Source organism: Clupea harengus, chromosome 5 (assembly GCF_900700415.2).
Source record: "Clupea harengus chromosome 5, Ch_v2.0.2, whole genome shotgun sequence".
Taxonomy (NCBI): Eukaryota; Metazoa; Chordata; class Actinopteri; order Clupeiformes; family Clupeidae; genus Clupea; species Clupea harengus.
This window is the reverse complement of record NC_045156.1, coordinates 15,639,714-15,659,644: the sequence shown is the minus strand read 5'-3', so window position 1 is coordinate 15,659,644 and position 19,931 is coordinate 15,639,714. Positions and strand designations below refer to the sequence as shown.

General features: G+C 45.8%; 1 protein-coding gene across 1 annotated transcript in view; it reads right to left on the bottom strand.

Moving 5' to 3' along the window:
* Nucleotides 1-18,318, bottom strand: part of foxp4 (forkhead box P4) — a 156,085-nt gene extending 137,767 nt beyond the window's left edge. Inside the window, exon 1 of the mRNA XM_031567857.2 lies at nt 17,615-18,318. The gene's annotated coding sequence lies outside the window, so the exon portion shown is untranslated. The remainder of the gene's footprint in view (nt 1-17,614) is intronic.
* Between the last annotated feature and the right edge of the window lie 1,613 nt (nt 18,319-19,931).

Here is a 19,931-nt window from a genome sequence, read left to right as displayed (position 1 = left end):
TGTCGTTGTGATAAAAATCGCCTAAACGTTAATAATTGTGAGTTGTGGACAGATCTCTAATATGGACTCTAATATGGACTAAACAAAAAAAACAGGAATATTATCAAATTTCATTTTTTAATGATGGCCAGGTTTCACAGAATAATAATAAAAAAAACAGCCTATATATAAAACTCCTAATAATCCACTTTGACGGCTGAATTAGATGACTACTGTCGAATGTGGTAGCGATAATGTTCACATATCGTCAGCATCATCCATACTCTACCATTGCGTAAAATAAGCCCAAGACTTATATTCATATCACACACACACACACACAGTAAACTTATATTCATATCAAATCATTAATCTCATGCTTTGCTCTATGTACTGAGACAAACCCCATCATAGTTACATAGTCTTTGAAATGATACAAGACACCTCCTTCACACACACACACACACACACACACACACACACACACACACACACACACACACACAGTAAACCCACCCCCCAGTACTCAATTTGTAAAAATAGGCACTTGTGCAACCATAATGTCGGTCTGTTTGTGTGTGTGTTTCATTAAAGCATTAAAGCCGTGTAAGAATATTCAGACGGAAACAGAAAAATGGCACACGCATAATTCAGCATGCATCTTTCAAACATTTGTCAATATTTCCCTGGAAAAACTGTGCTAATTACATGCTTTACTCAGTCAATGAAACAAATAAAATGTTCATTTCCATCCCGAAGCTACAGAGGGGAAAAACACTAAGTGCTCACACACACACACACAGACACACCGCTGACGGGTCTTCACACACATAAGCACATTACAGCGCTCCACACTAGTTCATCGCCGCCACCCGTCTCTGGCAGCTAAACGGAAACACACACACACACACACACACACACACACACACACACACACACCCCACTCAGTCTTAAAGGGCTAATCACAGCTCTCAACGCCCCCTCTTCCAATAGCCACCCCTCTTCCAATAGCCCCTCCCCCCCCTTAATGCCCAGCAAGCGCTCAGGAAGTTGAACTAAAGGAGCCCATATTTGGGCGCTCAGGAACAATAGTGTACAGGTGCCTCCCCAGCCGACCGGCTCCAATTAAGCGCACAGTAAGCAGAACCCGCTTTCCTTTCAAATCACCAGAACACGGACTTCAGAAACGCCAATTACCCCTCAAGTTTCAATCAATTACCCCAGCTCAGGAAACTTCTGTGAAGATGTATGGTAATGTGCTCATACCTTTTGCCCATCCATGAGAAGTGCCGAGACTCAAAGTAATAAAACTTCTTAGCACGCATAATTCAGAAACCCTTAATGGAGGAGGGGGCCTTAAGAAATCTCAAGCCATTTTTGCTTTAAATGGAAACGACTCGCGGATTGAATTTAACACTTAACATTAGCCCCACCCCCACCACCCCCCCCAACATCCACCCGATTAGGATGGGTGAAAGTGCCTATTCATGTAGGACCCGCTTACACTGAGCCTTTAATAGGACCCGTTCACACACAACCCTTTAATACACTTTCACACTTCTCATCAGAACACAACACTGGTGGAAGACACCAAAAAAAAGAAAAGAAACGAATCCTGAAATTGAGAGGTAGCCCCACAAAAAAACTGAAATAAGCATGATAATTAGATGTAAAGATATTATAATTCCTTTAAGGGGATATTATGGGATGCATTGAAACTACTGCACTACAGTATTTGCCCTAATTGCCAAAATTACCATATTAACCAGTTACCATTTGAGTAAGTTGATTAAAAAATTGATTATTCGTCTATTTCTTTTAGGAGTTTCTTAATCAAAATCTAACATCCTTGAAAAATTAATTTGAAGGCGCACTTATCAGTTAATTAAATCTGGTTGGAAGTCATTTCTCTGTGAAGAGTGATTAGACGACTGGCTCTGTTCGCCTCTGTTCCTGCCGTATGACGTTAGGAAACTTTTCAATGCCTCGTCAAACATTCAAAATAAGAAGAAGAATAGAATTTCTTTGAAGGGCTGATTCTTTCTTTTTTTGCCCCCCCTCTCCTCCCCCTAAACCTACATCCGTCTGATAAATTGCACTGTACCCAAAAGACCCTCGTGCCTACACTCGCATTAATGGACACGGGCAGAAGATAAGAGGCAGGGGGGCAGAGAGATGGGGAGGGGGGGCAGAGAGATGGTAGGTGAGAGAGAGGGAGGGGGCAGAGCGATGGGGAGGGGGGGCAGAGAGATGGTAGGTGAGAGAGAGGGAGGGGGCAGAGCGATGGGGAGGGGGGGCAGAGAGATGGTAGGTGAGAGAGAGAGGGGTGTTACGAAACTGGAACTGTATGGCTGTTTGGCCGGAAAGGTTCTGCTGGTGTGTGAGTGCTGTATAGTGAGACGCGGTGTGTGAGGTGTGTGTGGTGTGTGAGGTGCAGTATAGTGAGACGCGGTGTGTGTGTGAGGTGCAGTACAGTGAGACGGCCAAATTAGAGAGATCAGAACATCACCACGGGCGCAGTACAGCACCGCATACATAACGCCGCATGCACAGCGCCGCATACACTAACGTGCTTTTCAGATCGAGACGTAAAGCGAGAGAGGGGCTCCCTGAGCCAGATTCCACACCCCCTGCCCCCCCCTTTTTGAAAGAGAGAGAGAGAGAGAGAGAGAATCCCTGACACACAGAGCAGGAGTCTCAGCCAGTGCTTCCCCGCCGTTCTCGACCCCTTCACCCCCTCACTGATCCTGAGCTGTGGCTCCGAGGGGGAACCGTCGGGGGAACCGGCAGCACGCACTCAGCCGGCAGCGGCAGCAGAACACAAGCCCATCCATAACGGCACCGACACAGGGAGACGGAGATGGAGTGTGTTTTATGGCAATAAAATGTGAAACGTGTAATATCAATATTTTAAAGTCTCTCTATGGAAAATAAAGTCAGCTGATAGATAAGCTGCTTCTTTTAAGAGCAGGGCGGAAGAGAGACCCTGCCAAAACACACTCACTCACTCATTCTCTATCCCCCCCCCCTCACACACACACACACACACACACACACACACACACACCCAAGGCTGGGGAGATTTTTCCAGACAACCTTGGGCTGAGTTGATGAAGACTAAACAGAAGACATGAAACAGGTGACACACACACACACACTTACAAAAACTTTTCCATTTTTTTCTCTAGCGTTCATTTCAAAAGTGCCCCGCTCCGTCACACTCGTGACACACTGAAGCAGAGAAACTGATTGGGAATCTGGGAAAGACGAAAACCACACAGAACATAGGTGCGTGTGTGTGTGTGTGTGTGTGTGTGTGTGTGTGTAATACTCAAAGACAGTGATATTAAGTGACTTTTCTATGTCCATGACTGGTATTGCACATGAGATATATATATATATATATACACACACATGTGTATATGAGTGTATACATTCAAGCTCCATTATCTTACAGTATTGGCTGCAACAAGGCATGAGCTGTGGTCACCTCTCAATTCACACACACACACGCACGAACGCACAGCGACCCCAAGAAGGAGCTTCGTCAATTCCCCTGATTAGGCGTCTATTGGATGATTGGGGAGGAGGCCTGATTATGAAGCCCAGAGCACAGTTCAGCTCTAATCAATCATGGCCCTCTCCTCTCCTCTCCTTTCCCCCCCTCCTCTCCTCAAGCCCTCCCCTCTCCTCTCCTCTCCACGAGCCCTCTCCTCTCCTCTCCACGAGCCTCTCTCTCTCTCTCTCTCTCTCTCTCTCTCTCTCTCTCTCTCTCTCTCTCTCTCTCTCTCTCTCTCTCTCTCTCTCTCTCTCTCTCTCTCTCTCTCTCTCTCTCTCTCTCTCTCTCTCTCTCTCTCTCTCTCTCTCTCTCTCTCTCTCTCTCTCTCTCTCTCTCTCTCTCTCTCTCTCTCTCTCTCTCTCTCTCTCTCTCTCTCTCTCTCTCTCTCCATCCCCCGTCCTGCCTTGTCATTCATGGGGAGGCGGAGCCACCGTGGTTCCACACAGTGGCGACTCAAATTCTCAAAGCCACATTTACCAGAGAGGAACTCTCTCACACACACACACACACACACACACACACACACACACACACACACACACACACACACACACACACACACACACACACACACACACACACACACACACACACACACACACACACACACACACACACACACACACACACACACACACACACGGCCCATCCCTCCTGACTAACCCAGTGCCTCTGTGCGCATTAATACATTTGAGGTTGGGGAGGAGAGGAGGAAAGGCAGGGGGAGGAGAGGAGAGGAAGAGAGGAGAGGAGAGGAGGAGAGCACAGGAGAGGAGGAGAGGAGAGGAGGAAGGGCAGGGGGAGGAGAGGAGAGGAGAAAAGGGAGGAGAGGAGAGGAGAAAAGGGAGGAGAGGAGAGGAGGCGGGGGAGGAGAGGAGAGGAGCGGAGAGGAGGCGGGGGAGGAGAGGAGAGGAGAGGAGAGGAACATCCTCAGGGCTGATCTTGACCCCGCGCTCACAGGTTCAAAGCGGTTACTCTAGAACAAGCCCCCTTCCCCATTAAGCAGCAAATTGGGGGGGGGGGCGCTCTCTCTAACGGCGACAATATGCTAATAATGTGCACCACTGGGGGGGGGGGGGGGGTCTCTGAGGCAATCGGCAACGAGAGTTTATTTGAGGAGGGGATGAAAAGACCAAATTTTGGGGGGACGGACGTGTGTGTGTGTGGGGGGGGGGGGGTCTGCAGAGGGGACATGTGTGTATGTGTGGGTTTGGGGGGGGGGGGTACAAGGAGGGGCGGTGGGGTGCAATTACCCATAGCAAAGCAGGGCCGGCCAGTGTGCTCACGGCGCAGACAGTACACACACACACACAGAACTACAGGCCACTCCAGCTCTCTTCCTTTTGTAAATTGCAAAGATTCTGGCAAACTTTCACAAAAGCCTCAGAAAGTGAGTGACCTAATGCTCTAACGAACATTAGGAAAAATATTGCTCAAGAAATTCCAAATGTCTTGTTTTCTGATCCCCTTCCACCATGCTGTAACAGTATGAGCTTTTTTGCACTGGCTGATATAGAAATGCTGAACAAAGTAGTGTCACAACTGAAGCCGTCTACATGCCCTCTTGATCCCCTTCCCACCAAATTTTTTAAGACCATCTTTGACTCTGTGTCTAAGGACATTCTAGCCATTATAAACTGTTCCCTGCTTACAGGTATTTTCCCATCAGAACTTAAAACTGCCCTGGTGAGACCCCTCCTGAAGAAAAGCAATTTAGACTCTTCAGTTCTAAACAATTTTAGACCCATCTCTAACCTTCCCTTTCTAAGCAAAATCCTGGAAAAAATTGTCTTTAAACAGTTAAATAATTTCCTAGATGCTAACTGTGCATTTGACACCTTCCAATCTGGTTTTCGCTCCAATCATAGCACAGAAACGGCATTAGTCAAGATTGTAAATGATCTCAGGATAAATGCTGACTCCAAAAAACTATCTGTCTTGGCCCTTCTGGATCTGAGCGCAGCCTTTGATACTGTTGATCACAATATCCTTATTGATAGACTTGAAAATTGGGTTGGCCTCACTGGTCCGGTCCTAAACTGGTCCGGTCCTAAACTGGTTTAGGACCTATCTAACTGGCCGGGAATACTTTGTCGCCCTCGGAGACCACAGCTCAAAAAACATTTGTATGACCTGTGGGGTCCCTCAAGGATCCATTTTAGGGCCCTTACTTTTCAGTCTATACATGCTACCCCTTGGTAGTGTAATTAGGAGGCACAACATCGACTATCATAGCTATGCAGATGACACCCAGCTCTATATTTCTGTAACACCCAACAACTACAGCTCTATTGATTGTTTGGTAAATTGCATTTCTGATATAAATGTATGGATGTCACAAAACTTTCTCCAGCTAAACCAAGATAAAACAGAGGTATTAGTCATTGGTGAAAAAAACGAGAGAGAGAAACTAACTGCACACTTAAAAACACTAGCACTTAACACCAAGCACCAAGCCAGAAACCTAGGCGTCATACTTGACTCAGATCTCAATTTTGAAACCCATATCAAAAATATAATTAAAACATCTTTTTATCACTTGAGAAACATTGCTAAGGTGCAACCGTTTCTCGCTCAGGCTGACACCGAAAGACTGATGCATGCGTTTATCACGAGCAGGCTAGACTACTGTAACTCGCTTTTGTCTGGTCTACCAAAAAAAGCCATTAGTCAACTACAAACAATACAGAATGCAGCAGCGCGAGTCCTCACTAAAACAAGACGGAGAGCGCACATCACACCAGTATTAAAATCACTGCGCCGTACAAATAAAGTTTGATTTGCTTATGGCCTTCAAAACACACACACACACACACACACAGCTGCTCTGTGCTCCTGGCCTTACCCACCTTCAAAACACACACAGAACCTACCCAGCAGCCAATTCAAAACAACGATTATTTTTTAATTATAATACATTCAATGTCCTTCAAATATCTTTGTATGACTTTTATTTATTATATAAATGATATAATATATTTATTTATAAATACATATAATTTTTTTTTTTTATTTCTCCAGCATTGTGCAGTGTGTTTTTGCAGACTGGTTCTGCGTTCAAGCGGCGTAATAAATGTCCTTTATGAAAAGCCGCATTTGTGTTTTCTCCATTAGTGGCAGATTGTAAATAGTTCAAAGGAAAGCTCATGTAGGGGAAATAAAAGGACTTTAATGACAGAGAGGCCTGATGCCTGAATGGGTTTAACAGTCGTCATGTCCAGCTCTTTATTCCAAAAGAGTTTTTTTAAAGGGGTTTCATCTGTCCGTCTACACACCTGAGAGACGGACCGCTTCCCTTCGCTTCCACGCAGAAACCAACTAACCAAACACACTCACACACACTTATCTAACCAAACACACTCACACACTTATTTAACGTGCATTGAAACACACACACACACAAGTCAAGGTGATTACAAACATCTCACATGACAAAACACACGCAGGCTTTCTTCCCCCTCTCCAACACACAACTCCCTGAATCTACAAGGTTCGTTTCAACACAATTCTTCGCCCTGGTTTCACACAAAAATGACGAATCATTTAAAAACACTTAGTGGCGATGTTAATTTCCCTGATATCTCGGAAATGATGCGTTCTAGGCGGCTGTTGATGGGAAGTGTCAGTCTGCCTCATTTGCATAGAGACTGAAATCTGGTCTGGGTGGGCCGTGTGTGTGTGTGTGTGTGTGCCACCTTACTTCCCTACCACATCTCTTATTTCCTGTCTTTAAATCTGGTCAGGGTGGGGGGATGCCACTTTATTCCCCTACCACATCTCTTATTTCCTGTCTGTAAAACAAATAATAAATGTTCAACTGGAGAGAAATCATAAAAAAAAGACATGAATTTGGTTGTCAGTGGTCTTTTAATTAAGGCATTGGATCCCTCTTCAACACGGGTTCAAGGACGGCAGGAGAATAATTAATTTGAAAAGGTAAGACGCTGCCTCGCAAATGCCTTCTGTCACATTCACACACATCCTTCTGTCACACACACACACACCACAGCCTTCTGTCACACACACGGCACAGCTTTCTGTCACACACACACACACACACGGCATAGCCCCACTGTCACACACAACACAGAAACGAAAGAAGGGGGAAAGCAGACAGGCAGAGAGAGAGAGAGAGAGAGAGAGAGAAAATGGTAGAAAGGGAGAGGGAGAGAGAAAGGGAGAGAGGGGGAGAGAGAGGTAGAGAGGGAGATAGAGAGAGGGAGCGAGAGAAAGGGAGCGAGAGAGAAAGGGAGCGAGAGAGAAAGGGAGAGAGGGAGCGAGAGAGACAGAGAAAGGGAGAGAGAGGGAGAGAGATAGAGAGAGGGGGGAGAGAGAGGTAGAGAGAGAGAGAGAGAGAGAGAGAGCGAGAGAAAAGGAGCGAGAGAGAAAGGGAGAGAGGGAACGAGAGACAGAGAAAGGGAGAGAGAGGGAGAGAGAGCGAGAAAGAGAGCGAGAGAGATAGAGAGGGAGCGAGAGAGACAGAGAAAGGGAGAGAGAGGGAGAGACAGAGAAGCTGTGGCAGTTCAAGTTGCCGTGGGTTTCTGCTCTGATGCAGTGAGAAAGAGAGGGGAAAAGAGCACATAAAAATCTCACACACACACACACACACACACACACACACACACACACACACACACACACACACACACACACACACACACACACACACACACACACACACACACACACACCTCTGCTTTCTCAATCTACACCATTAAGAAACTGTAAAATATATTCTCAATGAGCCTCGCAGAAAACGACTTGTCAGTTTGGGCACCATTTCACAGAACTGGCTCAGAGAGAGAGAGAAAGAGAGAATGAGAGGAGGGGGTTAGAGAGAGAGAGAAAAGGAGAGAAGGAGAGAGCTGAGGGGAAAAGGAGAACAGGCCAGTTTGTAAGAGAGTGAGTTGGTGTGAAATAGAAACAGAGAAACTGAGTGAGCGAGAGAGAAACAGACAGAAAGAAAGAAAGAAAGAAAGAAAGAAAGAAAGGGAGTGAAGGAAGGAAGGAAGATGAAAACTGTTCTGAGGAAGTCATGATGCCCAGTGATGGAGGAAGTGAAAACTAACCTCACAATCTGTGTGCAACCCCTCTACACACACACACACACACACACACACACACACACACACACACACTTCTGTGCTTTCAGACAAGAGAATACGTCCGTTAAAGTAACCTCTAACCAGAGAACACACCATTTACAACCTAACCCATGAACTGAACGACGAGACACAACAGGAGAGAACACAGGAGTGGAGAAACTGACAACATCTGAGACTTGGAGGAGAAGAGAAGAGGAGGAGGAGAAGAGGAGGAGGAGAAGAGAAGGAGGAGGAGAAGAGGAGAAGGAGGAGAAGAGAAGGAGAAGAGGAGGAGAAGAGAAGGCGTTCATTTTCTTTGTGGATAAAAATGGGGATAAAAACATTTTTTTTAAAAAGGAGTACATAAACTTGAAAACCTGCAACACAAACAACTCTTGCAGCATGAGGAGGAGGAGGAGGAGGAGGAGGAGGAGGAGGAGGAGGAGCAGCCGGAGGAGGATAGGAGACCTGGGCTAAGGAGTTAGACCAGAGGCAGGAGGAGGAGGAGGAGGAGGAGGAAGCAGAGCTGAGCTGAGCTAATGTAGTACGGAGAACAGACAGCGTAATCCCCCGGGTTTAAGGCTTGGGTCGTCTCCCAGGCAAGAAGGGCACTGTGTGTGTGTGTGTGTGTGTGTGTGTGTGTGTGTGTGTGTGTGTGTGTGTGTGTCTCCCAGGCAAGAAGGGCACTGTGGATGTGAAATCCTTTTACAAATGTCAGCCGCTTCATGGGGACCACAGGGCCAGGCTGCACACTGGCACAACTGACCCCCCACACACACACACACACACACTCTGACCACTGCCCACTCCCAGCAGAATAAAGTGCTGCCCGCCCGAGACTCTTCCCCTTCCAGCCAAGAAGGAGAGCAGGAGAGACAGGAGGAGAGAGAGAGAGAGGAGGAAGAGGAGAAGGGAGCGGAGTAAGAAAAGAAGGATGATATTAGAGAGAGAGAGCAGGAGAGAGAGAGAGAGAGAGAGAGGAGATAGAGGAGGAAGAGGAGAAGGAAGCGGAGTAAGAAAAGAAGGATGATATTAGAGAGAGAGAGAGAGAGCAGGAGAGAGGGAGAGGGGGAGAGAGAGAGAGAGAGAGAGAGAGAGAAGGGGGGAATTACACAATTATTCAGAAACAGCTGGGGATAATCTCCTGGCAGATGTCCCTCGGTCAACAATGCCCCCCGACCGCAACCAAGAAGCAAAAAGGCAACCCGAGCCAGCGACTCGGCCCTCCCCGCAAGTCACACACACACACACACACACACACACACACACACACACAGTAATGATGGAGAAGCCCATCTATGGGCTGTACGATGATTCTTTTTTTTAATGGATAATTTAAACGTGACATGATTTAAATTATTTAAATGAGATTTAAATTTTACTTCCTAGGTTTTCATAAACCAAGAAGAAAATGTTATTTATCTAATAAAAATTTCAAATTTCATAGTAAACTCATTTAATTTATTTTCAAATTCAAGTTCAGGTCTATTGTTTTTCCCTGTCAATTGTCTTAAATGAAGGCTGGCTTCACCGTACTGTGCTTGGTAAGTGAACATGTATCAACACAAATCATCATTGGGTCACACAATTAACACACGTTTTTAAAGAGTTTTTTCACACTTTTTCCCACGTAGTTTGCAGCCCTTGGCTGCCAATCTGACTCTACCCGTCTCTACCCGTCTCTCTACCCGTGCTGCGGCGGCACTCTCAGCTGGAGGGCAGATGACGCTCACGCAGTGTGAGGAAGCCACCGCTACATTTTTCAATGACCAATGTGTGCGTGTGTGTCGTGTGTGTGTGCCCACTAATATGTGGGACACAATTTGCTAGCGGCCGCCACACCGCTTTTGAAAAGGACCTGAGGCGTGTGTGTGTGTGTGTGTGCACTAAAGGACCACAGAAGAAGGTCTCGGTCTTGGCCCCCCACTGAGCAAAGCCACTTCACCGCAAGGGGGGGGACTTTTTGCAGCTTCAGGGTCACTGTGCCCCCCCCCACAACACTAACACTAACACACACACACACACACACACACACACACACACACACTAACGCCTCATGCATCTCAATCATAAGAGCATCTCTGTCTCCGGCTTGCCAAACAAACTTCACACTGAACCCTCCGCAGCGCGGGCGACAGATACACTCTAACGGACTCAACGTGCTCAAACACACTCGGATGGGTTAGGGGTGTGTGTGTGTGTGTGTGTGTGCTACACGGAAGGGAAAAAATAAACCCTCTGCGCATCAATCAAAGGCACAGACGAATCTGATTTTGTTTTACACCAGCTACCAGATACTGCAGCCAGACGCTCCATCAGTCTGGCCTGTTTCAAATGCAAATAGCTTAAGTAGGCATCCCCTTGTTCCCCATTACTAATGCCATAAAAGACCCGCCACGCACAGCACAGCGCGGCGCAGCCCAATGCGCCGATACTTTACGGATTAGCAAATAAAAAATTAGATGCATTTATATGGTTGTTACGTATATGGTCGTGCGGTTCGAGGGGCTGTGTGTGTGTGTGTGTGTGGGGGGGGGGGGGGGGGGGGGCGTTACTGAGGCGTACAGTACTGCGCCAGAGGCTCCTTCTGGAATGTTCTCCAGCACACCTTCAATAGCTGGGGGGGGGGGGGCAGTGCGGATTAGGATTTTTTTTTAAGTCCACCTTGGAGGTTTAGCATTATTAGACACACGGACAGGAATGTGTGCTCTGCGCTACGAAACCAAACACAATAAGCCAGAGAGAGAGAGAACCGCAATATTCTGGTGGAAATTAGAAAATAAGCCTTAAAAAATAAATAAAATAAAAAGCAGTAGTTGTGGTATATTTAGTGAAAAGTTCTAAAAGCGGTGTCACACACTTCAACGTCGCCAGGACGTGATCCACACACACACACTCACACTTGTACATACATATTATGGATTTTTCATCTCTGCCACGGATTGAAGTGCCTTTTTAAGTCATGTTAAATAGAGCTCTTCATTGGTGAATTTACGCAACGCATTAAGATGCTCTGACAAAGACTCCGCTTCGCAGCTGTCACCCTTACGTCATCCTCTGACCCCTCACGGCAGATTAAAACAGAAAAAAGGAGAAACGAGAGAAACTTTATTTTCCCTCTCTTCTTTCGGAGCGGAGCGCTGATTCACCCATCCCCGCTCTGACAGACAGACATGACGGCTTCTCCGTCTTTTGCAGAGTTTTAAAAAAAATACGGCAGAAGCTTAGTTAAGAAGCCGCTGGGGAGATACAGCGACGAGGCGCAGAGTGTGTGAGTGTGTGTGTGTGTGAGTGAGGGGGTGGGGACCCCTGGACTGAAAGAAAATCCATAACGTAAATACAGCTGTCAGTTGGAATGCAAAGTTAGCGGCCGCCGTCGGAGCGATCGGAGCGCTGGAATGGGCCACCGAGTTCACACACACACACACACACACACACGCCGTCCCAGGCTTCAGACCAGACTACAGCAGCTATCACACACACACACCCACACAGACAGAGAAAGGCATAACACAGCCAGACCGCTACTCAATCACACACGGACACACACACACACACACACACACACACACACACACACACACACACACACAGAGGAAAGCATGACACGGCCAGAGCACCATCCCAAGGACTCACTCACACACACACACCCCAGTGGACCCCTCCCCTTGTGGAGCCCTTAGAGTTGAGCTGGGGAGGATTTGGGGAGCTGCTGAAAGGGTCTAAGAGAGGAGGAGCTGCTTTCTGAACAAAGCTCAGAGTGGAGGTGGTCTACACACACACACACACACTTTCTCTAGATTCACAAACACACACACACACTCACTCACTCTTTCTACTTCACTCAAACACATATAGGCACACATGCACACACAACCTCTCTCACTCATGCACACACACACACACACTCACCTTTTCTCTCTCACTCACACACACACACACACACACACACACACGCTCCCTCCTGCTCCATAAGGGCCCGCCAGTGGCTGCCAATCTCCCCCTGGGGAGGTTGATCTAATGGACGGAGAGGAATAATGACCAACGCCTTCCACTCTTATACTGTCATTTCCGTCCTCAGACACCCAGCCTTGCCCTAAACGACTCCTTACTTACTTACTTACACACACACACACACACGCACACACTCCGCTAACCTCCCCCCTCCCCATCCTTCCCACTGCGGCTCATCGGAAATGGGCCTTCCCTCTCGGCCTGTGGCCCCGGCCCCGGGTCACTCTCCAGGACATTCATCAGCGCCTAACGGGCTGAAGACTCCTCACACTCTCCAGAGAAGCGCGGCACGGCACGCTCCCCCACGCAGTCCAGGAGCAGAGGCAGGACACGCGGGGGGGGGGGGCCCAAGGGCTCCAGAGGAGGGACAGCAGGAGCTCGTGGGCGGGGGGGGTGACCTCCGTAACTAAAACCCAGGTGTGCCCCACAGGTGATCTGCGTCTGCGTTTGGCTCCTTCTCCCAGGGAGGAGAGGAGAGAGAAGGAGGGCCACAGGGCCCCCAGCCCCCAGCATCTCCACCGCTGCACTGCCCCTCCAAGATCACCCTATAGCCACTAATCACCTCAACTCTCTCATCTGGAAAACATTGCTTATTTTTCTCAGATTTTTCCACCCTTTCTCTCGCTCTCCCTCTCTCTCTCTCTGTGTTTTTCATGCACAGATGGGCGAAATGCTGAAGTTGAGTAAAATGTTGCCCTTGCATTTCCCTTGTTATGCTTTAACTTTCTCGCTTTTCTTTCAATTCTTTTTTTTTTGCGAGCTCCACGGTCACGGGAGAAAATGACACCGCTCCGAGACGAGTAATAAAAACAGTCCTCAGTGTCTCAAAACGAGCCCAATTTATTATTCACACACACACACAGCCCAGGCCTCACAGCTTCACCGAATAACACGTTCAATTAAAACCACATGTGTAATCACCGCTGGTTCCAATGCTTCACGCCAGTCCAGCCCGTCCCCGTCACGTTACGTTACGGCACGCCGCGGCACAGTCCGCCCATTCACACGGCACATGACCATTAAAAATTCAAGGCCGCCTTTAAACAACCCCCGTTTTTTTTTCACTTCAATAATACATTTAAATAAAACAATTTCATTTTTCGCGCACAAATGCATTTTTGAGAGCGGCGACAGACACCGGGGTCAAATCCTACACGAAATCTCTTCATTTTTGCAGTTGCCTTGCGATCTCTTGAAAAACACTCTGGTCCACGAGATGCACTCACTCCTCCTGTGCCATTATGTGTGGAGCGGCGGAGGGGGCCTAATGGGGGAGACGACAGCGCAGGAGCACTCCTCCTCCTCACTCCTCTCACTCCTCTCACTCCTCCACCATAGCAGCCAGCGCGAGGAGGTGTCACTTCCGCTACGGAGATTAAAAACTTAAAGCTATTGTCCAGCACACTTGACAGGACTTAATCAGAATTTAGAATGAGGACAGACACCACACACACACACACACACACACACACTGTGGACATATATGTGTTTATGCTCTGCTCACCGACAAAACCAACTAAGCCAAGTGTCTGCAGGGAGGGGGGTGCTGAGGAGGTTAGACGGTCGTCACAAATGTACATTTCATGGAGAAAAAACCCCACTAAAACAAGGTCTAAACTTGCCAGATCTCTCAGAGACGGCCAGGTGAGCAAGATGCCTCAGGCAAACCCAAAATAGCTGGAACACACACACACACACACACCCTCAGCATTCCACTGCTAGCTATAAATCATGTGTTACTAATACACAATAAATTAATAATATTTGGTAATGTATCTGGCTGGAGGAGACAGCGCAGCTCACTCTGACAACACAATTATTGGAAAAATACCTGCAGCTTTTTCAGAAGAAAATTGTAAGGAATGAATAAATGGCGGGTATCAGGATATAAACTCTCTTTTCTAAATAAACAATGCTTAAGCTACAGGTTCAAGGCTGTGTACGAGGAGATTTTAGCTTAGAACAAAAAAAAGACATCTTTTGTGAAGTGATTTGTTGGTTGCACTCTCCTAAACTAAAGTCAGAGAAACTGCCAAGATGCAGATACTCCCTCTTTATTGATCGACATTGATACAGTATTGATTCCCCCAACAGTACAAGCGCTGCATACCGCTTCGCTCCTCTCCTCTCCATTCAAATTCAATCCAACTCAAGCCGGCAAGGAATGCTTCTTACACTCACACAATAACACACACTCACACACACGCCCTAATAATTGCCTAATTTCACATTTGTTGAAAAACATAAGAAATATGAAAAGCCTTTTTAGTAAATGGTCCATCACTGGCAACACCATACAAAAATTTGTATCAACTGAATCAAGATGTGTGTGTGTGTGTGTGTGCAGTCTAAGACACTAAGATTACATACATATTAATCACAGGTCCTCATGCCAATGCTATTAGATAGTCTTTAAAATACCACAGAACAATTTCACTTTGTCATACAGAACAGCATTCAGGCAAATTTTTTTTTAAACCTTTCACTGCTCAGCATCAAGCAGGGGAAGGATCACCAAAATGAGGTCCTGTACAAAATCCACCAAATCACCTTTTTTAAATTACTGCTATAGCCTAAGCAGTTACTGTGTGACTGTGATTTAAAAACATCCATCGAAAACAATAAGCCATAAAATGTAACAGTATAATTTGCTCTCAGTATTCTATTAAATTCCTGTCAGCTGTTTCAATTAAAAGTGTCACGCACGAAGAGGCCATCAGTACAGCCCGACACCCACCTATTCTCTCCCGGCCTGACAGACGCCGGGGCAGGCGGCACAACAGCAAGAGAGAAAGAGCACTAACTACAATTAACTGGGCCAACTGCACCCATCCAGCATCAATCAAGTAATAATAACAGCCAACTCAAACATCATGCCATGTGTTTATGGTTTTTTATGACAGGGCAAAATAGGCTATAGGCGAGGGAAACATGAATTAATTGTCAATCAAGTATCTCTAAAAATGTGTGGAGCGGAAGGCTACTGAGCACGATGTCACGGCTTCTGAGCTGCATTCTCCCGATCTGAAAGGTGTGAGAAAGGTGCCGACTTGCGAGAGTTGGGTGAATTTATTTGCTATGCCTGTTTTCATAATCAGATAAATATTTCTAAACTCAATCCGTACTTTCAGCGTTAAATAAATAAAACATGACCACAATAATTAATAAAATATTAGCGAACACGCTTATTAATGATATGCTCAAATACATTTGTGGAAAGCGTCATGATAACCAACTAGGTTAAAGGTGAGGTTTCTGTTAAAAAATTATACGACTTAATAATTAGATTTCCATAGTCAATATGTTAATACATTTTCACACACAATACACGTAAGGAGTTTACAAAGAAAGTTTAAAATGAGTGATGGTGAGCCCCATGACTTGCCTTCTCAATCTACTGGATGCGCAGCTTGTGCTCAACATGCAGAAGATGCATTCAAAAAAAATCTTCTGCAATTTCATAAATATAAAGCCACCAATACAACGCTTTATTTTGAGTGCGCGGAGTTTGAGATTCTACCTATGTTTATTTAAACTTGACTGGAATAGTCCGATTGAGGTTTTGCGTTTGACCTCCATTTTAATATTGGGCTACTGATTCAACTTTTTAAATTACCCCGTATCAAGTTACATCTTAAATTTGTTTCCAATAAAACAATAGTAAAATTGAACCTGACGGATTAGGATTATATGGTTTGCCTATTTCTACAGAATCTAATTGAACAACATCGTTTTCCGTTTTTGGGACATAATTAGAGCAGCCTAAACTATCGCATTGCTGCTAAGAATTGAGAACGATTATAGCAACTGGTTGAGTTTCGGCGTTCAGAATATAAATCTGTTTATCCGCACAATTCAAGTGAAATCAACCCCACACACCAGTGACTTTTAGCTCGTTATCGCCGCAAAAGCGAGAAGATACTCAGGGCCCCGGTTTCCTCTCCGACTGAAACTCATCAAGCCTATTTATCAAAGCCTAACCACCTGGAAAATTTGGTACCACGGCGTAGCATACAACACAATGAGGAGTCGTAGGAGGAGGCATCTTGAGCGCAAGTAAAATTAATAGTTTCTCTCATCTTCATTTTTAAAATGATGAGGCCATGTCTCGAGCGTGCATTTTAAGCGGTAGACAGACAACGTGCCCCACAACTTTGAACAGGACTTTTGAAGTGAGGTTTATTTAAAAGCGAAGTGATGTGTAAAAATGAAAAAATATATATTTCTTGCAGGCAAAAAAAATATGAGGTCAATTGTAGAGAGCAAAAGTGTGCCGTCTTTGTGTGGACAGTTGATAAATATTTCATAGTTCATGTTTGAGGATTAAAAAAAACAGTCCGCTATTGAACACAATGTCGTCCTGGTCGGGCATTCAGCTACCGAAAGTGGCACCTTTCACCACTGGCCAAAGAAATAAAGCACACTCAAGAAACAAGTTTTTGAGGAGGGAGAAAACGAGGGGAACTATGTCACCGACCTCATTTTCAACTTTTCACTAAGTTGTAGTCTACAGTCATAGTCTAATTTCCATCGTGGCATGGATGAAACGGTAATTATTTAGGCTATATTTATAGCAACAAGAAGGCGCGATCCAGCACTTGTTAGCGGCGTCCTTGACGAAGAAAGTTCCCTTGAAAGTTACCCCGAAATGGTTGAATCACTAGCCCTCGTGTCTGCAATGTTTAAATTTGAATATTTACTAGCCGTGACTACAACCTGTTTTCAAGATGACAAATTCTTAAGTACCAAATCGTCAATGGGATTTGTCTATTATTAATTTAGTTAGGCCAATTGTGTTTATCTCTAACAATGACACGCTCAAGTATGTTTTCAAAAGCTTCCAGTTCAAAGGTAGGCAAATCAACAACAATGTAATCTACTTATAGGCTATGTGTGACCATAAACATTTTTCAAAGCGAGTAAATTATTCTACAGAGGAAGAAGAAGAAGAAGAAGAGTGAATAAGTAGTAAATCAACCTGTTCGGAAATTCTGAAGAACTCAACTTTCACGCTACGGGCTGGACCATGTGGATAGCTCGCTTCCAGCAGCTTTAGTCAAATGTCCCGGCGAGTCCCAAAACGTTGAAAAATGAGCAACGAAAAGAGAAAAAAAAAGTCTTGATCTAAGATTGATATCGCAGAACCATTACTTTCAGCGGCAACAGTCTTTATTAGTTCTTCCTTTCTCTTTTATTGGCCTCCTTTCTCAAACTGATCACTCAGTTGGTGATAAGTCGAAACAATAATCGGGCACTAGCTCACGGGCTGCATGGTCGCGCTTCTTGGAAGTTGATGGAGAAAAAGCACGCGGCTTTTGTGCCTCTTCGTGTCTTCTTCCCAGCTTGTGTTGTTCTTTCTTTGTCTTGTTTATTCACAATGTCACCTTTCCAAGAGTCCAAGTGATAAGTTTCGCTGGAGTTTTTAGCATCTCGTCTGTCCCTCGCTCATACGGAGAGAAATCAGTGTTGAATTACTCGGGGTTGTGTCTGTGTAGGATATGTTAGGGACTGCGAGACTACCGTAATTCATCTAAAACAGGTGCGCGTCCACATTTCCTCTCGCCTGCCTCCAGTTGCAGCACAATAACAAACGCGCGCAGCCGGAGCGAGTGGCATGCGCTGCTGCCGCCGCTTCAACGCAGTGATCTTTTAACCTGCCCTGCATCTCGGCCGGATTTCGCCATTGTGGCAGCCAACCAGCAACAGATGTCAGAAACCTCGGAGACCGTTAACTACCTCGCTTTCTCCAGGAAACAACAGCAGGCCGGCATCTTTGAGTCAGAGCCGCAATGATGAGTGCTTTACAATACATACGTGTTTGGAAATTTTAAAACGAGAGGTGTCCGGTGATAAATTCACCCATTCTACTAAGGTTTTTAATTTAATAACTTTCTTTATAGATTAAGTGGTAAAAGTATGAAAAAGTGATAAAACGTTTTATTATTCAGACACAAAAAAAGGAAAATATGTAAGAGTCCATAAATTATTGGGCGTTAAGACTACCCTTATGGCAAGATCATTTTTTTAAATATATATTTTATCCACCACTTATTAATTTTGAGCTTTTAGCATCAGAAAATGATGGCCATTCCTCAAGTGTCTGTTCGACAATGGGTTGCGACTGCCATAAATCAGGAAATATTCATTAGAGAAATCAATAGTCCTGAAGGCAGAGAGCCTGGGGGAGTGTGTGTGTGTGTGGCTGGCCTTAACGCTGGGGGTGACAGGGCTGGCCTTAACGCTGGGGGAGTCGGGGCTGGCCTTAACGGAGGGGTCAACGGGCAGATAAAAGTGTGCTGATTTCACCCAGGCGTCCTCCAGGCATTCTCTCAAGTTCAGGTACTCTCACCGTCTCTCACACACACACACACACACACACACACACACACATAGAGATACATACAAACACAGATGCATGCATACACACAGAGAAGTCCACATAGAAGAGGGTACATTTGTGTGAATGAGCATTTGAAAAAGGGGAAGTCTATATGTCTCTCTGTGTGTGTGTGTGTGAGAGAGAGACAAGTAGAGAGTGTGTGTGTAAATGTGTGTGTGCTATTGATAACAGTTAGATTGATTGCACCAGATTTTCCTGTGTTTAATATAACTCAGATCCCCTGAGCCTGGAGTCACACATGGAGTTTTTCAGGAGACATCTTGTAGAGTCTAAGATATTTTATAAACCCCGCACTCACAAGACCTGGTACTGAGCCCATACACACACAAGCTATTATGACAATGGCTGCCACACACACACACACATTGTCTCTCCCTTTCTCAGTCACACAGACACACACACTCACACATACACATACCTATATGTACACGCATTTTCACTGACACACACATACACATTACATTTACCCACACACACATACAAGCCCCATGCAGACACACACACACTCACACTCACATATAGACACCATGCAGACACTCACATGTAGGTATTAAAGAGCAGAGCCCGACTGTTGGAGCGGTGTGTTGTAGTCAGAGAGTGCTGCAGACAGATGGAAGAGAGGGATACTGACACACACACACACACACACACTCACACACACACACGGCTCTCAGAGAAGGAGAAGAAGAGAGAGGGAGAAGAGAAGAGCAGTGAGGAGAGAGCAACAGACAAAAACGAGAAGGAGAGGAACACATACAGGGCCTCAACCCAGGGATTACTGACACACACACACACACACACATACACACACACACACACACACCTATCTCAGAGCGAGAGAGAATGAGAGGAGGAGAGACAGACAGAGAGAGGAAAGGAGAGTGAAAGAGAGGGA